The sequence below is a fragment of the Salvelinus sp. IW2-2015 genome, unplaced genomic scaffold (assembly GCF_002910315.2).
Source record: "Salvelinus sp. IW2-2015 unplaced genomic scaffold, ASM291031v2 Un_scaffold1803, whole genome shotgun sequence".
Classification (NCBI taxonomy): domain Eukaryota; kingdom Metazoa; phylum Chordata; class Actinopteri; order Salmoniformes; family Salmonidae; genus Salvelinus; species Salvelinus sp. IW2-2015.
In genome coordinates, this window is record NW_019943176.1 from 97,172 (window position 1) to 124,042 (window position 26,871).

At 46.2% G+C, this 26,871-nt stretch overlaps 2 pseudogenes; one reads left to right on the forward strand and one right to left on the reverse strand.

Moving 5' to 3' along the window:
- Window positions 1-26,871, reverse strand: part of LOC112072019 (ecto-NOX disulfide-thiol exchanger 1-like) — a 95,674-nt pseudogene that overhangs the window by 58,877 nt on the left and 9,926 nt on the right.
- Window positions 9,145-26,871, forward strand: part of LOC139024706 (purine nucleoside phosphorylase LACC1-like) — a 36,089-nt pseudogene continuing 18,362 nt past the window's right edge.

Below are 26,871 nucleotides of genomic sequence, written 5' to 3' on the forward strand. Positions count from 1 at the left end.
GTCACGGCCGCAAGGCATCATAGCTCACACGCACGCCACGACAGCACAGCACGACGCACGCACGCCACGCACGCACACACCACACACACAACACATCACAACAACGACATAACAGACAGCACACTCCTACAGACACACACACACAACATAGAAACACACCTCCTACACACATCACACACCACACTAGCACACACACACACAAACAGAAACAAACACACACTCCTCCATTGTTTAAATTGTGTTGAATATGGTGTTAAAGAGGAAGAGATATCTTACGCAGAGAGAGGAACAATAACAACTATTATCAGGAAATCAATCTAGTTTAATCAAGTCGGGGGGGGGGGCATCACTGTTAGCCCAGAGGATTACTGCTGGGGGGGCGGTCATCAGACTGTTAGACCAGGAGGATTTCACTGCTGGGGGGGGGGGGTCATGCAGACTGTAGGAAGTGAATCCATTAGCTACAGCTCAGATGATGAAAATGACCATGGAGAGAAACTCTTTAGATCCTGATGATCAATATCCTCTAGAGCCAGCTGAGAACCATCCATCTGCTGCAGGGGAGTGTCCCTGAGAACAGACAGGAGGGAGGAGAGGAGAGGAGAGGAGAGGAGAGAGCAGGAACAGGTGTAAAGCAGCTATGTAACTGTCAACTCAAGACCACTGTCAGCCCAATGCTGCACCTCAACAAGTGGTTCCCTCTTCTCTGTCTCCTGTCCTCTCTATTTTCAGACCAGTGCAGAATAGATGGAGTAATGGAGAGGAAGGTTCTGTAGATTATTGAGGTGCAGGCAGTCCAGATGTTAGATCTGGATCAGCGATAGCATGCCGGCAGCACACACCCTGTCCCCAAAGCCAGGGAGGACCAGAGAGAGAGAGACCCAGAGACAGAGAGCAGTCCTGCCCTAGCCTTACTGTTGCAGCTGGGAAAACTGGCTATATGATGAAGAGGAATCAGACAATGACATAATACTGTCCCACCCCCCTTTTGTCTCATTCAAGGGTTGACCCATTGGGKGCCAGGTGGGTACGTGTGTGTTTGGTGGCTCAGGGCGGGACTGAGTTGTAGACTGCTTTACGACATGACTGGGATAATTACATCATGGAAGAAGACACTGGCAAGCCCCTCCTGCTGGCCCAGAGATGACCCTTAGACAGCAGACGGGAGGAGAACAGGGCAGTTAAAGATGAACACTAACTGACAGACTGACAGACAGAGCAATAAAATTACTGTTCACAATGAGCCACCCAGAGAGGACACAAAATACCTGATTAGATGATGAATCTGTGAAGAAGTCAGTTCATCATGGTATGGTTAAATATCTTGTTCAGGCCTTAGTATTTAGTATTTATTAGGATTCCCATTACTCTTCCTGGGGTCCAAACAGGCGTTCAGTTCAGTCAGAGTTCATGTGTTGATGATCTCAGTGCCAGTAGTGTCCGTATGGCAGAGGTCCCTCCAGGTCAGTTTAAACAGACACCACAGTGAAGACCTCTGTAGCATGGCCTAACATACAGACATAAACAGCAGGTCCTCCATCTCTCCATCTCTCCATCTGTAAGGCCTGGGTGTCYGAGTGGAAGTCAAGCGCAGGCAACAGCAGGTGCAATAACCAAATGTTCTTTAATGAACATGTAGAAAACTAGGCCACCCAACTAACACACTGGGTGACCACTACAACAACCCCAGACACGGGGAATACGAAAACAGTACATCAAACACGATGCACGAAACAAACACCACCACTTACAAACAAACAATCCCGCACAAAGAAACGTGTATGCCGGCTGATTAAATAAGCCCAACTAATTAACCCTCATACAAAACAGGTGCGCCCAATAAACACATAAGGAGGGGGAGAAAAGGATCAGTGGCAGCTAATAGGCCGGTGACGACGACCGCCGAGCGCCACCCGAACGGGAAGGAGAGCCTGCCTCGGTCGAAGTCGTGACACCATCTCCCCATCTCTCCATCTCTCCATCTCCCCATCTCTCCATCTCCCCATCTCTCCATCTCCCCATCTCTCCATTCTCCCCATCTCTGCATCTCTCCATCTCTCCATTCTCTCCATCTCCCCATCTCTCCATCTGTCCATTCTCCCCATATCTTTGTTTTAACAATATTTAATTATAACTATATGTTTATAATTTCCAACAACACAAGATGTGTAATTCTTTACAGAGAAGGAGACATATTCAACATAACAAACATTGGTTAGTGTGTGAGTGTGTGTTGGTGAGAGAGCCACAGAGCCTCTAGCATGGCTGTGTCCATATGGACGACAACAGCAGGCGTTCCTATGCCCAGAGCAAAGCAGACAAGCTGACTCTCAGGGAATTTCATGTGATATAATATCTAAATACTGACAGAGAATACAGTGGATTTATTTAAGTACTAAAACACACATTTACATCCAGACACACACACAGGCATACACACACACTTTTTTTATGACAGCCCCACCACACCACATCAAGGAGTGAATACCAGTGTGAATGGGAGCATGAATATGTACTTCTTTAATACTAGGCAGCCAGCCAGACAGGCACATCTGTGCTAGGCAATTATGTTCAGTGTGAGCAGACATGTTGGTAGATGGCTGTGCTGCAGTCTAGTGGCATTCTGATGGCAGGGAGGAAATGTTGTGAGATAACCAGCCAGTCACAGAACAGCTCTGGGTCTCCCTTGACAACCCTCTATTTATTACACTGTCTGGGTAGAATGGATACTATACACTGGAAATACAATGGCTATTGTTGATACCCTGGCTGCTAAAACAAAGGTCTGCTAATCGTATGTGGGTGTGATTGTGTATGTGTGCATGTGTGCGTGTTTGCATTTGATGGTTGTGCAGTGAGGCCCATGGGTTGTGCTGTGATTAATCAACCCAACGGCAAGAGGAGGGCTGAGGAGAGATGAGGAGGAGAGAGAGAGGGAGGAGCGGGGTGAGGCTGGTGCTCTGATGTGGTTAACACGGTGTAGTGGCATGGCACCATCAGTGTCTCAACAGGCAAACCTATAAATCACTGCTAATGACATGGAGGTGGAAAAAAACAGCAAGCTACAGCCAGCTCAGCTAGGATGCACAAGGTAGCTAGGAGCTCGGACAAACAAGGTAGCTAGGAGCTCGGACAAACAAGGTAGCTAGGAGCTCGGACAAACAAGGTAGCTAGGCACTAGGAGGCATAAGGTAGCTAGGAGCTCGGACAAACAAGGTAGCTATGAGCTAGGAAGCACAGGGTATCTAGGAGCTAAGAGGCATACAATAGCTAGGAGGCACATGGTAGCTAGGAAGCATAAGGTAGGATGCATAAGAAATATACTCCAGTGGCTTTTAGAAGAGCTTCTAATAGTTTACAGAGAGAGACAGATGTCTGACAGCATCCTACTGTAACTGACCCACCTAATCTTCAGAGGGTTAAATGAGGTGAATCTCTGCTCTCTCATTGGAGGGAAGTCATAACCATTCTTTAACCATGTTATCATACCTTGCTGTAACCCAAGCCAAGACTCACTGCATACTGTAGGAGTTACATCGTCTATAGACCCCCCCACCCCCCCTCTATCTTACTCTCTCCCTAGCACTCTCTTCCCCCTCTCTCCCTCTCATCCCCCTCTCTCTCTCCTTCTCTCTCTCTCTCGCTCTCCCCCTCCTTCTCTCTCTCTCCCCCCTCCTTCTCTCTCTCTCCCCCCTCCTTCTCTCTCTCTTCCCCCTCCTTCTCTCTCTCCCCCCTCTTTCTCTCTCTCCCCTTCCTTCTCTCTCTCTCCCCCCTCCTTCTCTCTCCCCCTCCTTCTCTCTCTCTCCCCCCTCCTTCTCTCGCTCTCTTCCCCATCAGTAAAACAGTCAACAGCTTGAGAAGGGATCAGAGCTAAGAGCTTTTGGAGAAGGCTCCAGTTGACCATTAGCATGTTTGTCTGCCAGCAACATTTAGACGGAGAAGGAACGCAGGACTTTTAATGAGAGTTGGTGGAAACTAGCCTGGGAAAAAAGACTTTCATCTATAAAACAGCACTGTTCTGTTCTGTGCTGCTGTGTATGAACCTGAGAGAGGAGAGCATCAAGCAGAATCACTCTCCTTTCTCTCCTGTTGTGGAATACACTATGATCCTATCTAAGCATTCCCCCCGTTCACTCTCCAGGCGTAGGCTACTTGCTGAATTAAGTTTGTCCTCAATAAAACAGAAAGACAACGTTTGTGTTGTAAAGGATCTGAATGCATCGCTGCTCTAGTTTGTCAACAGATCTCAACTCCCATCATTACCTCAGTAATACTGAATGGCTGGGAGGAGGTAGAGATGGGGAGAGGTGGGGAGGAATGGGGAGGAGGAGATGGAAGGAGAGGTGGGAGGGAAGGATAGGTGGGGAGGGAGGGGAGGGAGAGGTGGGGAAGGAAGGAGAGGTGGGAGAGCAGGAAGGTTGGGGGAGGAGGGAGAGGTGGGTAGGGAGGAGGCAGGGAAGTGGGGAGCGAAGGAGAGGTGAAAAGGGAGGGAGGGAGAGGTGGGGAGGGAGAGAGAGAGAGGCAGGGAAAGACAATGTAAGAAAGGGGGAGATGGGATGGGAGGAGAGGGCTGGGTCTTAGTCACCGTTTCCACACACGTACAAACAACCAAACAGCCAAGCAGCCCAGCAGCCAGACACAAGGTAAAGGCAGGCACATTTAGCCTAGCGCAAGGCAAAGACATTTTTCTCTTTCCACCCATCATTAACTCAGCAACAAAAACAGATGGGTTTATCCCCCAGCCTGCTGAGAGACACACCATAATATTGTAATGACACACACACACACACACACATGCATACACACTAACACTCACGGGTGTAGCAGTGTCTATGACTGATTGCATTAGATATCAACAGCAGTGAATATCTGATGGTTGAAATTCCAGAAGGTTACAGTACTAATTGTACATGACTGTTCATACAAATGTAGGATCTTCATTTGATCATTATTTTGTTGCTGAGAATTTCTGACTTGTGTGTATTCAAGGTTGAAAAAGGCTACTAAAGTTTGTTATTCCACTTTAAAATGTCAGACTTGTCACGACTTCTACCGAAGATAACCCCTCTCCAGGTTCGGCGGCGCTCGGCGCTCGGCGTCGCCGGTTTACTAGCCGCCACCGATCCCTTTTTCCTTTTCTGTTTTTTTGTCTGTTTATTTTCACACCTGGTTTCAATTGCGTTTATTTCTGTGTGTATATAGGGCACCTGTTACCTGCCTTATTTCGTGCGGGATTAAGCTTGTGGGGGTTTGTTGCGCTCGTTTATGGTTGATATTTCTTGTTCTCGTTATTATGCACGTGTAGTTTATTTTCGGAACTGAGTTTGTTCCTCCGTGCATTTGGCACGAGTTCGGTTTTGTTTTACTGATCTCCTCTGTGAACTGTGGGACCTTTATATAGAGGGATCTGTGCCAATTTTGTATTGGTGGACTATGAATATTAATTATTATATTAAACACGCTTCTCAGTATCCCTGCTCTCCTGCGCCTGACTCCTACACCTCTCACCGAGACGCACCTTATCACAGAAATCCCGCACCAGAAATATGGAGTCAGCAGGAGCAGACGCACTTCCAGGGTCCGTGGAGGAGCGAGTTCAACACCACACGGCAGTGTTACACCGGCTGGGGACCGCCATGGATCAGGTGATGGCGATGATGGAGAGATGGGAGAGAGGTGGCCTTCCCACACCTGTCTCAGCCACACCCCAATCAGTACCACTACCCTCTCCTTCATTGCCTGAGCACAGTGGGATTCGACTCGTCTCCCGAGGGAGTACGATGGGACGGCGGCAGGGTGCCAGGGGTTCTTACTCCAGATGGACCTATACCTGGCGACCGTTCGTCCGGCTCCTTCGGGAGGGTGAGAGCGTGAACGCCCTCGTCTCCTGCCTCTCAGGTAAAGCCCTGGAGTGGGCCAACGCGGTATGGAACGATCCTGACTCGGCGAGGGACCACTACCCAGAGTTCACCCGCCGCTTTCGGGCCGTGTTCGATCACCCACCTGAGGGTCGAGCGGCGGGTGAACGGCTGGTCCATCTGAGGCAGGGAGAGAGGAGTGCTCAGGACTTTGCTCTTGAGTCCGGACCTTGGCCGCTGGCGCGGGATGGAACGACAGGGCCTTGATCGATCACTATAGGTGTAGTTTGCGTGAGACGGTCCGTAGGGAGCTGGCCTGTAGACACCACCCTCTCCTTGGACCAGTTGATCGACATGTCCATTCGGTTGGACAACTTGCTGGCGACCCGCGGACGTCCAGTCGGGCTCTGTCAGTTCCATTCCCCAGCTCCACCACTCCAACACCCATGGAGCTAGGTGGTGCTGCAGCGAGGGCGACCGGAGGAGGGGCCTTTCCTGTGCCAACTGTGGTCGCAGAGGGCACACTGCTGACCGGTGCTGGGGGGGTCCTCCAGGGAGTCGAGACGCCAGGCCGAGCACTGCTCGGACACCTCAGGTGAGTCGGCACCAGGCTCACCCAGAGCCCCCTGTTGGTCACATGTATGTATGGATTATTTTTCCTGAATTTTCCCTCTTTCCCGGCATAAGGCGCTAGTAGATTCAGGCGCGGCAGGGAATTTTATTGACCGCGGTTTAGCGCACAGGTTAGGGATCCCCTTGTTCAGCTTGACAAACCCTTCCAGTGCACGCCTTAGATAGCCGACCATTAGGGTCAGGGCTAGTCAGGGAGGCCACGGCTCCACTGGGCATGGTCACGCAGGAGGGTCATGAGGAGAGAATTAGTCTCTTCCTCATTGATTCTCCTGCGTTTCCGGTGGTGCTGGGGATCCCCTGGTTGGCCCTCACAACCCCAGGATTTCGTGGCAACAGAGGGCTTCTACAGGGTGGTCGGAGGAGTGCTCAGGCAGGTGTGTAGGAGTTTCCATCGGTGCTACAACGGTGGAGAGTCCAGACCAAGTCTCCACCGTGCGCATTCCCTCAGAATATGCCGATTTGGCTTCGCCTTCTGTAAAAAGAAGGCGACCCAATTACCACCTCATCGACGAGGGGATTGTGCGATAAATCTCCTGGTAGGCGCTGCACTTCCCAGGAGTCACGTGTATCCCCTGTCCCAGGAGGAAACGGTGGCTATGGAGACATACATATCTGAATCTCTGGGGCAGGGGTACATTCGGGCCTCCATCTCACCTGCCTCCTCGAGTTTCTTTTTTTGTGAAGAAGAAGGAGGGAGGTTGCTGTCCGTGCATTGACTATAGAGGGTCTAAATTCCATCACGGTGGGTATAGTTTACCCGCTACCTCTCATTGCCACGGCGATTGAGTCATTTCACGGAGCACGGTTTTTCACTAAACTGGATCTCAGGAGTGCATATAACTTGGTGCGATATCCGGAAGGAGATGAGTGGAAGACAGCGTTTAGTACCACATCCGGCCATATGAGTACCTCGTCATGCCGTACGGGTTTGAAGAATGCTCCAGCGGTCTTCCAATCTTTTGTAGACGAGATTCTCAGGGACCTGCACGGTCAGGGTGTGGTGGTTTACATCGATGACATTCTGGTCTATTCCGCTACACGCGCCGCGCATGTGTCTCTGGTGCGCAAGGTACTTGGGCGACTGTTGGAGCATGACCTGTACGTCAAGGCTGAGAAATGCTTGTTCTTCCAACAGGCCGTCTCCTTCCTTTGGGTATCGCATTTCCACATCAGGTTGGTGATGGAGTGTGACCGCATTGCAGCCGTGCGTAATTGGCCGACTCCAACCACGGTAAAGGAGGTTGCAGCGGTTCTTAGGTTTGCCAACTACTACCGAGGTTTATCCGGGGTTTTGGGCAGGTGGCTGCTCCCATTACGTCACTGCGAAGGGGGGCCGGCGCGTCTGGTGGTCGGCTGAGGCGGACAGGGCTTTTGCGCCTGAAGGCTCTTTTACCTCGGCTCCCGTGCTGGCGCATCCGGACCCCTCTTTGCATTCATAGTGGAGGTGGACGCATCCGAGGCTGGGGTTGGAGCCTGCTCTCCCAGCGCTCGGGTACGCCACCGAAGCTCCGCCCCTGTGCTTTCTTTTCTCGGAAGCTCAGCCCGGCGGAGCAAACTATGACGTGGGGATCGGGAGTTGCTGGCTGTTGTCAGAGCTCTGAAGGTGTGGAGACATTGGCTTGAGGGGGCCCAACACCCTTTTTCTCATCTGGACTGACCACCGTAATCTAGAGTACATTCGGGCAGCGAGGAGACTGAACCCTCGTCAGGCAAGGTGGCCATGTTTTTCACCCGATTTAGGTTTACCATCTCCTATAGACCAGGCTCCCAGAACACTAAGGCAGACGCACTGTCCCGACTATATGATACGGAGGAGCGGGCCATCGATCCTGCGCCCATCCTCCCGGCTTCTTGTCTAGTGGCACCTGTGAGGTGGGAGGTGGACGCAGACATTGAGCGAGCATCGCGTGTTGTCCTACTCCACCACAGTGTCCAGCGGGACGGGTGTTACGTTCCGCTGGAGGTTAGAGACAGGCTAATTTGTGGGCTCACACGTCCCCCTCCTCTGGTCACCCGGGGATTGGTAGACGGTGCGATGTCTTTGGGGAAGTAGGTGGTCCACTTAGCCAAGGACGTGAGGGTTTATGTGTTCCTCCTGCTCAGTGTGCGCTCAGTGCAAGGCTCCTAGGCACCTGCCAGAGGGAAGTTACAACCCCTTCCCGTTCCACAGCGGCCTTGGTCACACCTGTCGGTTGACTTCTTGACCGATCTGCCACCATCACAGGGCAACACCACGATCCTGGTCGTTGTGGATCGGTTTTCTAAGTCCTGTCGTCTCCTCCCTTTGCCCGGTCTCCCTACAGCCCTACAGACGGCGGAGGCCCTGTTTACTCACGTCTTCCGGCACTACGGGTGCCTGAGGATATTGTTTCTGATCGGGGTCCCCAGTTCACGTCCAGGGTGGGAAAGCGTTCATGGAACGTTTGGGGGTCTCGGTCAGCCCTTACCTCTGGTTTCACCCCGAGAGTTAATGGGCAGGTGGAAAGAGTGAACCAGGATGTGGGTAGGTTTCTGCGGTCGTATTGCCAGGACCGGCAGGGGAGTGGGCGAAGTACATCCCGTGGGCAGAGATGGCCCAGAATTCACTCCGCCACTCCTCTACGAACCTGTCGCCTTCTCAATGTGTGTTGGGTATTCAGCCGGTCCTGGTACCATGGCATCAGAGCCAGACCGAGGCTCTGTGGTGGACGATTGGGTGAGACGCTCAAGAGAAACCTGGGAGGCCGCCCATGGGTACCTTAAACGCCGAAGGGCGGCAGAAGGCCAGTGCCGACCGCCACCGCAGCGAGGCCCCCGTGTACACACCGGGGACCGGGTCTGGCTCTCGACCCGAAACCTGCCCTCCACCTGCCCTGCCGGAAGCTGGGTCGCGGTTTGTGGGGCCATTCAAAGTCCTGAGGAGAATAAACGAGGTGTGCTATAGGTTACAGCTCCCCCCTTATTACCGTATTAACCCCTCGTTTCATGTGTCTCTCCTCAGGCCGGTGGCTGGGCCGCTTCAAGAAGATGAGGTGCGGGAGATCCTCCGCCCCCCCTGGACATCGGGGGGCGCCGGCGTTATGCAGTTCGGTCCATACTGGACTCGAGGCGTCGGGTGGGGGTCTTCAGTACCTCGTGGACTGGGAGGGGTACGGTCCGGAGGAGAGATGCTGGGTGCCGGTGGAGGACGTACTGGATCCACCTATGCTAAAGGAGTTTCACCCCTCCATCCGGATCGCCCTGCGCCTCGTCCTCCGGGTCGTCCTCGAGGCCGGGCGTCGTCGCGCTGCGGAGCCGCGCGTCAGGAGGGGGGTACTGTCACGACTTCTACCGAAGATAACCCCTCTCCAGGTTTCGGGCGGCGCTCGGCGCTTGGCGTCGCCGGTTTTACTAGCCGCCACCGATCCCTTTTCCTTTTCTGTTTTTTTTGTCTGTGTTCATTTTCACACCTGGTTTCAATTGCGTTTATTTCTGTGTGTATATAGGCACCTGTTACCTGCCTTATTTCGTGCGGGATTAAGCTTGTGGGGGTTGTTGCGCTCGTTTATGGTTGATATTTCTTGTTCTCGTTATTACGCACGTGTAGTTTATTTTCGGAACTGAGTTTGTTCCTCCGTGCATTTGGCACGAGTTTCGGTTTTGTTTTACTGATCTCCTCTGTGAACTGTGGGACCTTTATATAGAGGGATCTGTGCCAATTTTGTATTGGTGGACTATGAATATATAATTATTATATTAAACACGCTTCTCAGTATCCCTGCTCTCCTGCGCCTGACTCCTACACCTCTCACCGAGACGCACCTTATCACAAGACTTGATTTGCCCTAACGAAAAATGTCCTATTGCTGCAAGATTATTTTCCTGCTGTAGCAAACTGGCTCAAATTAAAATCCTACATCTGTATGTATACATTTAGACTCAATGGAGTGAGATAAAGGAGAAACAGAATGAGAATCAATAGCATGTATACAGTAACATTATATTTCCTAATTGAACAGGTTGTATAACCTCAGTTTCCTCATTGAATAGCATGTACATAAATAAAATAAAATTTGATTTGTCACATGCGCCAAATACAACAAGTGTAGACCTTACCGTGAAATGCTTACTTACGAGCCCTTAACCAACAATGCAGAGTTTTAAAAAAGTTAGTTAAAAAAAATTGCTCAATAAACTAAAGGAAAAATAGGAACACAATAAAATAACAATAACGAGGCTATATAAAAGGGGTACCGGTACCGAGTCAATGTGCAGGGGTAAGCGTTAGTCGAGGTAATTATATACATGTAGGTAGGTGTAAAGTGACTATGCATAGATAATAAACAGAGAGCAGCAGCAATGTCAATTTGCATGTGTGTGTGTGTTTTGTGTGTCCGGGTGTGTGTGGGTGTGTTGCAGTGTCAGTGTAGTATGTGTGCGTGTATACAGCGGCTTGCGAAAATATTCACCCCCCTTGGCATTTTTCCCGAAACAAACAAGAAATAAGACAAAAAAACTGAAAACTTGTACTATTCAACTCCCCAAAGTCAATACTTCTTTGTAGAGCCACCTTTTGCAGCAATTACAGCTGCAAGTCCCTTGGGGTATGTCTCTATAAGCTTGGCAAATCTAGCCACTGGGATTTTTGCCCATTCTTCAAGGCAAAACTGCTCCAGCTCCTTCAAGTTGGATGGGTTTCGCTGGTGTACAGCAATCTTTAAGTCATGACACAGATTCTCAATTAGATTGAGGTCTGGGCTTTGACTAGGCCATTCCAAGACAATTAAATGTTTCCCCTTAAACCACTTGAGTGTTGCTTTAGCAGTATGCTTAGGGTCATTGTCCTGCTGGAAGGTGAACTTCCGTCCCAGTCTCAAATCTCTGGAAGACTGAAACAGGTTTCCCTCAAGAATTTCCCTGTATTTAGCGCCATCCATCATTCCTTCAATTCTGACCAGTTTCCCAGTCCCTGCCGATGAAAAACATATCCATAGCATGATGGATGCTGCCACCACCATGCTTCACTGTGGAGATGGTGTTCTCGGGGTGATGAGAGGTGTTGGGTTTGTGCCAGGCATAGCATTTTCCTTGATGGCCAAAAAGCTACATTTTTGTCTCATCTAACCAGAGTACAAAGCTGGCCACTCTTCCATAAAGCCCAGCTTTGTGGAGTGTACGGCTTAAAATGGTCCTATGGACAGATACTCCAATCTCCGCTGTGGAGCTTTGCAGCTCCTTCAGGGTTATCTTTGGCCTCTTTGTTGCCTCTCTGATTAATGCCCTCCTTGCCTGGTCTGTGAGTTTTGGTGGGCGGCKCTCTCTTGGCAGGTTTGTTGTGGTACCATATTCTTTCAATTCTTTAATAATGGATTTAATGGTGATCTGTGGGATGTTCGAAGTTTTGGATATTTTTTTTTATAACCCAACCCTGATCTGTACTTCTCCACAACTTTGTCCCTGACCTGTTTGGAGAGCTCCTTGGTCTTCATGGTGCAACTTACTTGGTGGTGCAACTTACTTGGTGGTGCCCCTTGCTTAGTGGTGTTGCAGACTCTGGGGCCTTTCAGAACAGGTGTATATATACTGAGATCATGTGACAGATCATGTGACGCAATTATGTGACTTCTGAAGGTAATTGGTTGCACCAGGTCTTATTTAGGGGCTTCATAGCAAAGGGGCGGAATATATATGCACGCACCACATCTCTGTTTTTTTGTTGTTGAATTTTTAAAGTTATTTTTTTAATTTCACTTCACCAATTTGGACTATTTTGTGTATGTACATTACATGAAATCTAATATAAATCTATTTAAATTACAGGTTGTAATGCAACAAAATAGGAAAAATGCCAAGGGGGTGAACACTTTTGCAATGCACTGTACAGCCTGTGCAAGAGAGTCAGTGCATTTTTTGAATAAAATAAGGGGGTCAATGTAAATAGTCCTGGTAGCCATTTGATTAACTGTTCAGCAGTCTTATGGCTTGGGGGTAGAAGCTGTTAAGGAGCATTTTGGTCCTAGACTTGGAGCTCTCATACAGCTTGATGTGCGATAGCAGAGAGAACAGTCTATGACTTGGGTGGATGGAGTCTTTGACAATTGTTAGGGCCTTCCTCTGACACTGCCTGGTATAGAGGTCCTGGATGCAGGAAGCTCGGCCTCAGTGATGTACTGGGCCATACGAACTACCCTTTGTAGCGTCTTGTGGTCTGATGCCGAGCAGTTGACATACCAAATGGGGATGCAACCAGTCAGGATGCTCTTGATGGTGCAGCTGTAAAACCTTTTGAGCATCTGAGGTCCCAGGCCAAATCTTTTCAGCCTCTTGAATTGGAATTGGCTATGTCGTGCCCTCTTCACGACTGTCTTGAGGTGTTTGGACCATGATAGTTTGTTGGTGATGTGGAACCCAAAGAACTTGAAGCTCTCGACCTGTTCCACTACAGCCCTATCGATGTGAATGGGGGCGTGCTCGGCCCTCCTTTTCCTGTAGTCCCCGATCAGTTCCTGCTCACGTTAAGGGTGAGATTGTTAATGATGGTGTTGGAGTTGTGTGTGGCCACAGGGAGTACAGGAGGGGACTAAGCACGCACCCCTGAGGGACCCAGTGTTGAGGGTTAGTGTGGCGGATGTGTTGTGCCTACCCTCACAATATGGGGGCGGCCCATCAGGAAGTCCAGGATTCAGTTGCAGAGGGAGGTGTTCAGTCCAAGGGTCCTTAGCTTAGTGATGAGCTTGGAGGGCACTATGGTGTTGAAAGCTGAGCTGTAGTCAATGAACAGAATTCTCACGTAGGTGTTCCTTTTGTCCAGGTGGGAAAGGGCAGTGTGGAGTACTATAGACATTGCGTCATCTGTGGATCTGTTGAGGAGCGGTATGCAAATTGGAGTAGGTCCAGGGTGTCTGGGATGATGGTGTTGATGTGAGCCATGACCAGCCTTTCAAAGCATTTCATGGCTACAGATGTGAGTGCTATGGGGCGGTAGTCATTTAGGCAGATTACCTTTCTTGGTCACAAGGACTATGGTGGTCTGCTTGAAACATGTAGGTATTACATACTGGGTTAGGGAGAGGTTAAAAAAAACACTTGCCAGCTGGTCAGCGTATATTCTGAGTATGCGTCCTGGTAATCCTTCCATTTCCTCATTGAATAGCATGTGTACAGCCTCCTTCCATTTCCTCATTGAATAGCATGTGTTCAGCCTCCTTCCATTTCCTCCATTGAATAGCCTGTGATTAGTGCCTCATTCCAGTTGTCTATTGAATAGCATGTGTACAGCCTCCTTCCAATTTCCTCATTGAATAGCATGTGTAGCCTCCTTCCCATTTCTCCATTGAATAGCATGTGTACAGCCTCCTTCCATTTCCTCATTGAATAGCATGTGTACAGCCTCCTTCCATTTCCTCATTGAATAGCATGTGTACAGCCTCCTTCCATTTCCTCATTGAATAGCATGTGATTAGCCTCCTTCCATTTCCTCATTGAATAGCATGTGTTACAGCCTCCTTCATTTCCTCATTGAATAGCATGTGATTAGCCTCCTTCCATTTCCTCATTGAATAGCATGTGTACAGCCTCCTTCCATTCCTCATTGAATAGCATGTGTTACAGCCTCCTTCCATTTCCTCATTGAATGCATGTGTACAGCTCCTTCCATTTCCTCATTGAACTAGCATGTGATTAGCCCTTCCATTTCCCATTGAATAGCATGTGTACAGCCTCCTTCATTTCCTCATTGAATAGCATGTGATTAGCCTCCTTCCATTTCCTCATTGAATAGCATGTGTATAGCCTCCTTCCATTTCCTCATTGAAACTGGTGAATTATAATAAATTATTTATATGAAACAGCATGGCATGAAATTGACTGTTAAATTATATCTGATATCTAAATCTGGCTTCTCTATGGCCTCTGCATGATGAATCATCAACGCTCAGGTGGGGACAGACCATCTCAGTATGGAGCACAGTTCACAATGCATGTAGACCTATCATCTCATCTGGTAACTTTCTTTCTTGTGACAGGTAGGCCTACATTTGCTGCAGCATAGCCTATGCTATAGTAATATAAAGACAGAATGTGCGTCTAATTTACCCATCTCCATCTGGCTTTCAGGGGTCACCTTATTTTTTATTGAAAAAAAAATATATACAGTTGAAGTCGGAAGTTTATACACCTTAGCCAAATACATTTAAACTCCTGTTTTCACAATTCCTGACATTTAATCCTAGTACAAATTCCCTGTTTTAGGTCAGTTAGGTTCACCACTTTATTATGTGAATTGTCAGAATAATAGTAGAGAGAATGATTTATTTCAGCTTTTATTTCTTTCATCACATTCCCAGTGGGTCAGAAGTTTACATACACTCAATTGTATTTTGGTAACATTGCCTTTAAATTGGTTTAACTTGGGTCAAACGTTTTGGTAGCCTTCCTCAAGCTTCCCACAATAAATTGGGTGAATTTTGGCCCATTCCTCCTGACAGAGCTGGTGTAACTGAGTCAGGTTTGTAGGCCTCCTTGCTCGCACACGCTTTTTCAGTTTTGCCCACAAATTTTCTACGGGATTGAGGTCAGGGCTTTGTGATGGCCACTCCAATACCTTGACTTTGTTGTCCTTAAGCCATTTTCCACTTCTTGGAAGTATACTTGGGGTCATTGTCCATTTGGAGACCCATTTGTGACCAAGCTTTAACTTCCTGACTGATGTCTTGAGATGTTGCTTTCAATATATCGACATAATTGTCCTTCTCTGATGCCATCTATTTTGTGAAGTTCACCAGTCCCTCCTCCCCACAACATGATGCTGCCACCCTCGTGCTTCACGGTTGGGATGGTGTTCTTCGGCTTGCAAGCCTCCCCCTTTATCCTCCAAACATAACGATGGTCATTATGGCCAAACAGTTCTGTTTTTGTTTCATCAGACCAGAGGACATTTCTCCAAAAAGTACGATCTTTGTCCCCATGTGCAGTTGCAAACCGTAGTCTGGCTTTTTTATGGCGGTTTTGAGCAGTGGCTTCTTCCTTGCTGAGCAGCCTTTCAGGTTATGTCGATATAGGACTAATTTTACTGTGGATATAGATACTTTTGTACCAGTTTCCTCGCATCTTCACAGGGTCCTTTGCTGCTGTTCTGGGATTGATTTGCACTCTTCGCACCAAAGTACGTTCATCTCTAGGAGACAGAATGCGTCTCCTTCCTGAGCGGTATTTCGGCTGCGTGGTTCCATGCTGTTTATACTTGTGTACTATTGTTTGTACAGATGAACGTGGTACCTTCAGGCATTTGGAAATTGCTCCCAAGGATGAACCAGACCTGTGGAGGTCAACAATTTTTTTTCTGAGGTCTTGGCTGATTTCTTTAGGTTTTCCCATGATGTCAAGCAAAGAGGCACTGAGTATGAAGGTAGGCCTTGAAATACATCCACAGGTACACCTCCAATTGACTTAAATGATGTCAATTAGCCTATCAGAAGCTTCTAAAGTCATGACATCATTTTCTGGAATTTTCCAAGCTGTTTAAAGGCACAGTCAACGTAGTGTATTTAAACTTCTGACCCACTGGAATTGTGATACAGTGAATTATAAGTGAAATAATCTGTCTGTAAACAATTGTTGGAAAAATTACTTGTGTCATGCACAAAATAGATGTCCTAGCCGGCTTGCCAAAACTATAGTTTGTTAACAAGAAATTTGTGGAGTGATTGAAAATGAATTTTAATGACTTCAACCTAAGTGTATGTAAACTTTCGACTTCAACTGTATATATTTTTTTGCAGCTGCAGAGAGTTTTAAAACAGCCTATCACTCGAATATCATTGCTTTAAATCTGTGCACCCACGAGCACTCTCTCACAGTCATTCTCTCTATCAACATTCAAATTGTATCCAAAATAGATAATCCTTATCTAGATTGATATACTGTATATCCCTATATATAGATCTCCTAGACTACCTCTTTCAATCCAGTATTAGCCTTATATTTAGCTAATTACTGATGATGGATAATATTTATTTATTTAACCTTTATTTGACTAGGCAAGTCCGTTAAGAACAAATTCTTATTTACATAAGTGAAATACCCCGGCCAAATCCTAACCCGGAAATACCCCGGCCAAACCCTACCCCGACCAAACCCTAACCCAGACGATGCTGGACCCTATGGGACTCCCAATCACGTCCGGTTGTGATACGGCTGTGGAATCGAACCAGGGTCTGTAGTGATGCCTCTAGCACTGAGATGCAGTGTCTTASACCACTGCACCACTCGGGAGCCCCTAATAAGCTTCTAACTTATACCCTCTCTGTGCTCCGCTGGCCTCTCCTTAAAAACCGCTCCTTAGCTCTTGGAGTCCCATGCAGGAAAAGCTAGACTAGAAAAGCTTGCTGGACATAATTTTTTTGCATTTCTTATACCAATAGACTATGCGAAGAGGGATGCAACCAATTTGTTGCTGAATGTTAAATAGAACTCACAGGTAGTTTGAAAGAAGAGAGAACACGCGATGGCGGTAGGCTATAACAGTCATTTATTCAGACCCATAAACATTCAATCTTCGTGAAGAGAAGTGAAAGCCTTCTGCATCTAATTATAGTCCTATATTATTCAAGGATGTCATTAAAATGATGGACAACAAAACTTCTTTCATTTAACTGTTGAAAGCGAGGAAGGAATGAAGCAACAGTAGAGAGAGAAAGAGGAGGTAGCCTAATAACATTAGAGGAAATATTATGAACGGTATATATGCGTCAGTCTACTAATTAAACAAATAGGCGCGGTTATATTTCAAAATTAAAATCAAATTTGCTAGCCTATACTTGCAACTTGTTCTCTCCCTGCTTTATCATGGTTTGAACGATGTGTGTAATTCCAGTCCATCTAATACAATACAGTAACACAGTTCACACTCGAAATGATTAGCCTACTGGAGCTAGTTTCATTTATTTACCTAAAAGAGCATATAGCTAGCTAGCTGTCATAAGTAATGTGCAGTAGCTTATATCATATATGTATTGAATAACGGCACAATCATTCGTTTTTTGGGGGGCTTGGGCTCATTAAAAATACTTTAATGTAGGCCTCATAAAATGTATTTAATGTATTGCTCATCAGGCTCAGGTAGCGTCAGGATTGAATTTTTCAATCAAAGCTCTAATCAAATCTAGACAAGGCCTATTTACAGTATATGCTTTACAATGCTTTTGAATGACACTTCCGGTTTTGARGGGAAATACCGGGTTACACGGAGAAAAGTGATTTATTCTCGGGATGGAACATTTGTAAAATACCAGGAAAATATTCAACCCTAATGTGTATAGCATCCTTCCATTTCCTCATTGAATAGCATGTGTACACTACAGAATGTATTCAGTAAGCCCTTGTTTCCTGATTGGACTCCAGTAGTGTCTCCTGACTGGCTGAGTATAAATAGAACAGAGGCTTCACATTCTACTGTACATAAACTGTCTCAGATATACTCTCTTCTCCCCTTCATGTCCTCTTTCATCCTCTGATACAGCAAGGTTGCTATGTGATATGTTATTATGCACGATGCATTGCAGCCCACTGGACCTGCCTACAGGACAGAGACAGGTGAAGCAGAGCCTATTGCATTTTAAATATGTATAACTACAGCGTAGATCTGCTATCAGCCATATCACAGGACAGAGGAAGGGTCTTCTGAGTCTGTAGATCAATTGTTGCAGTCTCCATTGTCTCCAGGTTAGCCAATCCAAACCTCTGTTAAACAAATCTTTGGGAATGTAAAAAGGTAAAGAAACACATATAGGCAACTTCTGATTTTTTTTATAACTGAATCAAATCACACCTTGAACACGTTTCATTTAAAAAAACTTCTGGGATATATCATTTAAATTTGGAAGAGATGTGATCATATTCTGAGATTAACCGTATGTTATAAATCTCGCATTATGTGATTATCCTAGCTGAGTTTTAATGGGAATACTGAAACAAAGGGATTTCATGGAAGCCCTCCCTCTCCTGCCCCCTCCTCTCTCCCTCCTGCCACCCTCCACAGAGTCTTATGGGGGGAGAATTCCCATAGGAAGATCACTGAGAGTCCCTTCAATAAAGGGGATTAGAGATTTTCCCCTGCGCGCCCAACTGTTTCCAATGAAATCACAGCCTTCTGCAAAAGTCATTACATTTTTAACTATTCTTTCAGCTGGATATCACTGTACCACTCTGCATGCATTAGACTGGATGGAAAACATCTACCCTCGCCACAGACTGCAGTGTGTGTGTGTGTGTGTGAAAGAAAGTGAGAGAGACAGATGTGAGGAGAGTGTGAGAATGTCTCCCCCACTATAGCCCTAGAGGCTCTCTAAAGCTCAGTACAGATTTAACACACACACACACACACACACCACACACACACACACACACACCACACACACACCACACACACACACACACACACACACACACACACACACACACACACACACACACACACACACCACACACACACACCACACACACACACACACACACACGCACACACACACAAAACCCTCCCGTGCTGTGGTGCTGATGGGAAGGAAGAGGATCATGTTACACATACAGTTCAATACAGTTCAAACCTGAGCACTCACAGGAGACTGATGCAACATTAATGAGGAGACAACACACTCACTGGAGAGGACACACACACACACACACACACACACACACCAGTCCACGAGGAGGAGACACACATATACAGTGGGGGGGGGAAGTCTGTGAACCCTTATAGTTACCTGGATTCTGCATAAATTGGTCATACAATTGTATCTGATCTTCATCTAAGTCACACAATAGACATAGCACAGTCTGCTTAAACTAATAATACACAAACAATTTTTCATGTCTTTACTGAACACACCGTGTAAACATTCACAGTGCAGGTTGGGAAAAGTATGTGAACCCTTGGATTTAATAACTGGTTGACCCTCCTTTGGCAGCAATAACCTCAACTAAACGTTTTCTGTAGTTGTGGATCAGACCTGCACAACGGTCAGGAGGAATTTTGGACCATTCCTCTTTACAAAACTGTTTCAGTTCAGCAATATTCTTGGGATGTCTGGTGTGAACCGTTCTCTTGAGATCATGCCACAGCATCTCAATCGGGTTGAGGTCAGGAGTGACTGGGCCACTCCAGAAGGTGTATTTTCTTCTGTTCAAGCCATTCTGTTGTTGATTTACATCTGTCTAATGGGTTGTTGTCCTGTTGCATCACCTAACTTCTGTTGTTGACCTAACTTCTGTTGTGGACCTAGCCTTACATTCTCCTGCAAAATGTCTTGATAAATTTGGGAATTCATTTTTCCGTCGATGATTGCAAGCTGTCCAGGCCCTGAGGCAGCAAAGCAGGCCCAAACCATGACGCTCCCTACACCATACAGTTGGGATGAGGTTTTGATGTTGGTGTGCTGTGCCTTTTTTTCTCCACACATAGTGTTGTGTGTTCCTTCCAAACAACACAACTTTAGTTGAATCTGTCCACAGAATATTTTGCCAGTAGGGCTGTGGAACATCCAGGTGCTCTTTAGCAAACTTCAGATGTGCAGCAATGTCTTTTTTCTTGTTTAGTGTTTTACGTATTGTAGACTCGTCAACAGAGATGTTAGCATGTTCCAGAGATTTCTGTAAGTCTTTAGCTGAGACTCTAGGATTCTTCTTAACCTCATTGAGCATTCTGCACTGCGCTCTTGCAGTCATCTTTGCAGGCCGGCCACTCCTAGGGAGAGTAGCAACAGTGCTGAACTTTCTCCATTTATAGACAATTTGTCTTACCGTGGACTGACTTTTAGAGATACTTTTGAAACCCTTTCCAGCTTTATGCAAGGAAACAATTCTTAATCTTAGGTCTTCTGAGATCTCTTTTGTTCAAGGCACGGTTCACATCAGGCACTGCTTCTTGTGAATAGCAAACTCAAATCTTGTGAGTGTTTTTTATGGGGCAGGGCAGCTCTAACTAAAATCTCCAATCTCATCTCATTGATTGGACTCCAGGTTAGCTGACTCCTGACTCCAGTCTATTATCTATTTGTCTATTGTTGTMACTTAGATGAAGGTCAGATCAAATTGTATGTACAATTTATGCAGAAATCCAGGTAATTCCAAAGGGTTCACATACTTTTTCTTGCCACTGTACATCATATTCACTTGATAGAAAGACAGCCAGGTCACCCGTGATACAAGTCAGTTTTCAACGTCTAGCCATGTCTGAGGACGTCGGCAGATGACGTGGAAACCGACCACTAGGGGCAACAGTGAGCGCTGTTACCTTCAAGTAGGTTTGGGTTTTGTTAGGGTGTTGTGGACGAGGATGGCCGTAAGCTTCTGCCTGTGATTCCAAAGGTTGCACGTTCAAATCCAGCGATAGAAAGATATTTTACTTTTAAGRCTATACCAAACCTTAACCCTTACCTTTAAGGGAAATTTCACCATTTTCAACTTCATATTCATCACCTCCAGCACCACCCCAACATCAACATATGTGAAAATGGCGCGTTTCTATGTTTTGTTGTAAAAAAGATAGAGAAAGAGTTTCAATGACATCATCAACCAATTAGTAGGCAATGCTTACTCATAATTGATTCAAATCTCACGATTCACACTGATGATGTCATTGGAAACACTTACACTATATATACAAAAGTATGTGGACACCCCTTCAAGTTAGCGGATTCAGCTATTTCAGCCACACCCGTTGCTGACAGGTGTACAAAGTCGAGCACATAGCCATGCAATCTCCATAGACAACATTGACAGTTGAATGGCCTTACTGAAGAGCTCAATAACTTTCAACGTGGCACCGTCATAGGATGCCACCTTTCCAACAAGTCAGTTTGTCAAATTTCTGCCATGGTAGAGCTGCCCTGGTCAACTGTAAGTGCTGCTATTGTGAAGTGGAAACATCTAGGAGCAACAACGGCTCAGCCGCGAAGTGGTAGGCCACATCCGCACTCAGAGGTCCCATTCTGTGAGCTTAAGTGCATAAAAATCATCTGTCCTCAGTTGCAACACTGCCTCTGYAAGCATTGTCTGGAAGCATTGTCACCACAAGAACAGTTAGTCAGGAGCTTCATGAAATGGGTTTCCATGGCCGAGCAGCCGCACACAAGCCTAAGATCCCCATGCGTAATGCCAAGCGTCGGCTGGGTGGTGTAAAGCTTGCCGCCATTGGACTCTGGAGCAGTGGAAACACGTTCTCTGGAGTGATGAATCYCGCTATACCATCTGGCAGTCTGACGGACATACCTGGGTTTGCCGGATATAATGGTCTGGGGCTTTTTGTCATAGTTCGGGGTAAGCCCCTTAGTTCCAGTGATGGGAAATCTTTATGCTACAGCATACAATGACATTCTAGATGACTCTGTGCTTCCAACTTTGTGGCAACAGTTTGGGGAAGGTCCTTTCCTGTTTCAGCATGATAATGCCCCTGTGCACAAAGCGAGGTCCACACAGAAAATGTTTGTCGAGATCGGTGTGGAAGAACTTGATTGGTCTGCACAAAACCCTGACCTCAACTCCTTCGAACACCTTTGGGATGAATTGGAATGCCGACTGCGAGCCAGGGCTAATCGCCCAACATCAGTGCCCGACCTCACTAATGCTCTTGTGGCGGAATGGATGCAAGTCCCTGCAGTAATGTTCCAACATCTAGTGGAAAGCCTTCCCAGAAGAATAGAGGCCATTATAGCAGCAAAGGGGGGACCAATTCCATATTAATGTCCATGATTTTGAAATGAGATTTTCAACAAGCAGGTGTCCACATACACCACATGACTAAAAGTATCTTCCTCTATCTATTTTACTACAAAACATAGATGTAACGGGTTTTCGTCCTCTTCGTCTGAGGAGGAGTAGCAAGGATCGGACCAATACGCAACGTGGTAAGTGTCCATAATGATATATTTAATAAATCAAACAGAACACTGAACGAAATAACAAAAGTACAAAAACAAACAACCCGAAACAGTCCCGTATGGTGAAAACACTAACACAGGATACAACCACCCACAAAACACAAAGGAAAACAGGCTACCTAAATATGGCTCCCAATCAGAGACAACGACTGACACCTGCCTCTGATTGAGAACCATACTAGGCCAAATACATAGAAAATCACCTACAGAACAAAAACATAGAAAAACAACATAGAATGCCCACCCCAACTCACGCCCTGACCAAACTAAAAATAAAGACATAAAAAAGGAACTTAGGTCAGAACGTGACAATAGAAACTTGCAATTTTCACATATGTTGATGTTGGAGTGGTGCTGGAGATGATGAATATGAAGTTGAGTTATTTTTTCTTTCTTCCCTTTAACCTTTTGGAGTTAATGCCTAAACTTAACCTTGGAACGATACAGTGAAGTAACCACAACTAAATTTGACGTTTGAGAAACATGGATGAACTGTGAGAGCTTATTGGAGAAAGAATCACACACACACTAACTGAGAATAATGTGGCACACTAATACACATTAAGACAACATTCAGACAAATAATTACAAAACGACATGCTCACCTCTGTCCTGTCAACTCAAATCATAATAAACTCTATGTGATTACAAAACTGTCTAAACACTCAATTTAAATCACTTTGGCTAAGAATGGAGCTTTTTTTTCCTCAAACGATTACATTATATTGTTTTTATAGTTCATGTTAAAAGCCCTGAGTAATTGTGGCAACCCCATGAAAAACAGCTCTAGCTAGACCAGTAAACATTTTAAGACACGCTGACACGCTCAGACGGCAACTAATTCTTCTAAATGTTAGAGAAATTAGCCAGAGAGTGAGGTAAGTAGCCACCTGGAGCTAAGGGCTGAGAGAGAGCTGGAGAGAGAAACAGCAAGGGGGAGGGAGAGGGGGAGAGAGACAGCAAGAGAGAGAGAGTGAGGGGTGGAGAGAGCGAGTGAGAGAGAGAAAGAGAGATAGTGGAGAGGAGAGCGAGAGAGAGACAGAGAGAGGGGATGAAGGAGGGAGAGAAGACAAGAGAGAGGGGATGAAGGAGGGAGAGAGGACAGAGAGAGGGGATGAAGGAGGGGAGACGGAGAGGGGGATGAAGGAGGAGAGAGAGGACAGGGAGAGAGGGGGATGAATAAGGAGGGAGAGCGAGACAGAGAGGAGGGGATGAAGAGGGAGAGAGACGGAGGAGGGGGATGAAAGAACGAAGAGCGGAGAGAGGGATGAGAGGAGGAGAGAGGAGACGGAAGAGAGGGGGATGAAGGAGGGAGAGTAGAGAAGTGAGAGAAGGGGGATGAAGGGAGGGAGAGAGAGATGGAGAGAGGGGATGAAGGGAGGAGGAGACGGAGAGAGGGGATGAAGGAGGGAGAGAGACGGAGAGAGGGTGATGAAGGAGGATGAGAGAGAGAAAAGGAGAGACGGTGAGAGAGGGAGAAAGCGAGGAAAGTGAAAGTTACACTAAATACTCAGTAGTCAGGTGCTGCCACTGACTGTCTAAAACTCCAGAGACTCAGGGAGGACTGAGAGAGGGGTGAGCACAGTGTGTGTGTGTGTCCTGGGGGAGGACTGAGAGAGGGTGAGCACAGTGTGTGTGTGTGTCCTGGGGGAGGACTGAGAGAGGGTGAGCACAGTGTGTGTGTGTGTGTCCTGGGGGAGGTCTGTGAGTGAGTGAGCACTTCATTTAACGATAATAGATAGAAGAGGGAGATGAGCGGTCCCCTATCTTCTAATGTCCGTCTGTATCCAAAAGTCCTCCTCTCACAGTGACAGAGCAACACAGATAACTGGCTGACAGACTGGGATTCCTAGAAACACTCTGTGCAAGGAGATCAGCCCAATGCCATGTCCACCTCGAGCCTCTGCTCCTACTCTAGTGTCTTAAAAAGATAGGCTGGTGAAGGTAAACATCAATCGAATGACACATTTAACAGATGCCCGTCTCCTCCTGTTGCTAAGCAACATTAATTCAGAGGTTCCAAGAAAGGTGTGTGAGTTGTGACAGGTACACGTGTACCATCACGTGTACCTGTGTAACTAGCTAAAATAACATGTACTGTGTTACTAATTTACGAGGATATAATATATATATATATTTTAAATTATGTCATATTATTATGATAAACACATTTTGCTATAGTTAGCTTTCTCCAGATGGTTGATCGTTATAGATGTGAACGTTTTCTCACCCCCGTACTTTCACCCTTGTGTGGACCGAAAATACCCGCAGTTCCCCACAAGGATAGTAAAACAAAGATAATTCTCCCTTTTGGGGACATTTCCCACATCCCTAAGAGGACAAAGACTATTTTAAGCTTAGGGGTTAGGTTTAGGGTTAGGGTTACAATTAGATGTCTTTTTTGATAATTGTTATTAATGATGTAATTATAAAATATATGAATAATATTCCAGGCCATTTGGTCATTGACTGCAGGTAATAGGACGTGAGCTCAGTACAGAAGACTAACACAGAGAAATTAAAGTATCTAGACTAACACAGAGAAATGTAAGTATCTAGGCTAAAACAGAGAAGTTTAAGTATCTAGACTAAAACAGAGAAATGTAAGTATCTAGGCTAAAACAGAGAAGTTTAAGTATCTAGACTAAAACAGAGAAATGTAAGTATCTAGAAGAGAGAGATATTTTTTTCATTTTCACAGTCAAATTAAGTTAGTTTGGTGCTGTTTTTCATTTATTTCACAGTCAGATTAGCCTTGGTGTGTTTTTTCATTATTTTCCAGTCAGATTAGCCTTGGTGTGTTTTTCATATTTATTCCAGTCATATTAGCCTTGGTGCTGTTTTTCATTTATTTCATCAGATTAGCTGGTGTGTTTTTTCATTTATTTCACAGTCAGATTAGCCTGGTGTCGTTTTCATTTATTTCACCAGTCAGATTAGCCTTGGTGTTGTTTTTCATTTATTTCACACCAGTCAGATTGTCTTGGTGCTGTTTTTTATTTTTTTTATTTCACCTATCAGATGATTTAGCCTTGGGCTGTTTTTTGTTTTCTTTATTTCCCCAGTCAGATTAGCCTTGTGCGTTTTTCATTTTATTTCCCCAGTCAGATTAGCCTTGGGTGCTGTTTTTCATTATTTATTTCACCAGCAGTCAGAATTAGCCTTGGTGTGTTTTTTCCCCTCCCTTTGATGCTCTGCTAGGCATCTAAATTATATTCTGGGTTGGAAAGCCTTATGAGAAACATTCACTCCCAGTTGTTTTGTGATTCCTATCTTCAAGTCATGCTTTTTGTTGTTAGAAGGAGGGGAGATGAGGGCCTATATGCAATGGTTTCAATGGCATGTGGTATTATTATTCGTATCGAAAATGTTGTGAAATATTTCACAAGTTGTTGGACAGAATAAGTACCATGAATACCATACAGTTTACTATATTTCCAGGTAAATAAAGGAAGTTAGTTGTCCCACTGTGGTGGCCATTGGCCAACAAAGCCATCCTCATACTGTTTGTGTTCTGGTCTACAATCAGAGCAGGGGGAAGTTTGGCATCTCTTCTCTCTACTGACAGACATGGACTGCCATAGATACTGCAGCGCATCGTAGAATATCACGTTACACACTGATGCTGTTATACACTTAGTTGAGTGTTTGTGGTGTTGCTTTTTGTGTGTGTGTGTATAGGTGAATGTGTGGTTGTGTGTTTTGGGTTCATTACAAGGTTTAGATACTGTAACATCATGTAGATACACATAGTATACCAAACATTAGGAGTACCTTCCTAATTTTGAGTTGCACCCTTTGCACCCCCTTTTGTACAATGACTAGGTATCCCCCTTTCCCTGTTCCAAACAAGGACACAGAGGAGAGAGGGAAGGGATAAGAGAAAGAAGGAGGAGGAGAGAGGATGGGGAGAGGAGAGAGGGGGATGGGGAAGGAGAGGGGGATGGGGAAGGAGAGGGGGATGGAGAAGAAGAGGGGGATGGAGAAGAGAGATGGGGGATGGGTTGCAGAGACAGCTCTCATCCTCTCCCTCAACAACTGTTTTAATAAAACGTACACCTCTCACTGCATTACATCCATCTCGTTTGGTTTAACATTAACGTGGGATGGAGGGAGAAATATTCTGAGGCTATTCCAGTAGTAAAGCCCAGTCAGTGTTGGACAGCAGGAGTGTCTGTCTCTGTCAGGCTAGGCAGAGAGAGGCAGCTTGTTCCCAGTGTTACAGACTGACTGCAATGATCACTCTTTGTTCCACTGTAGACTGGCCTGTAATAAGGACACATCCTCACTTGTCTCTATACTGGCTCTATGTACTGATGTCCACACACACACAGAGAGAGAGAGAGATTCAGAATTAAAACAAGTAAGCAGTGCACTGCATGCACACACACACACACACACACACACACACACACACCACACACACACACACACACACACACACACACACACACACCACACACCACACACACCACCCACACACACCACAT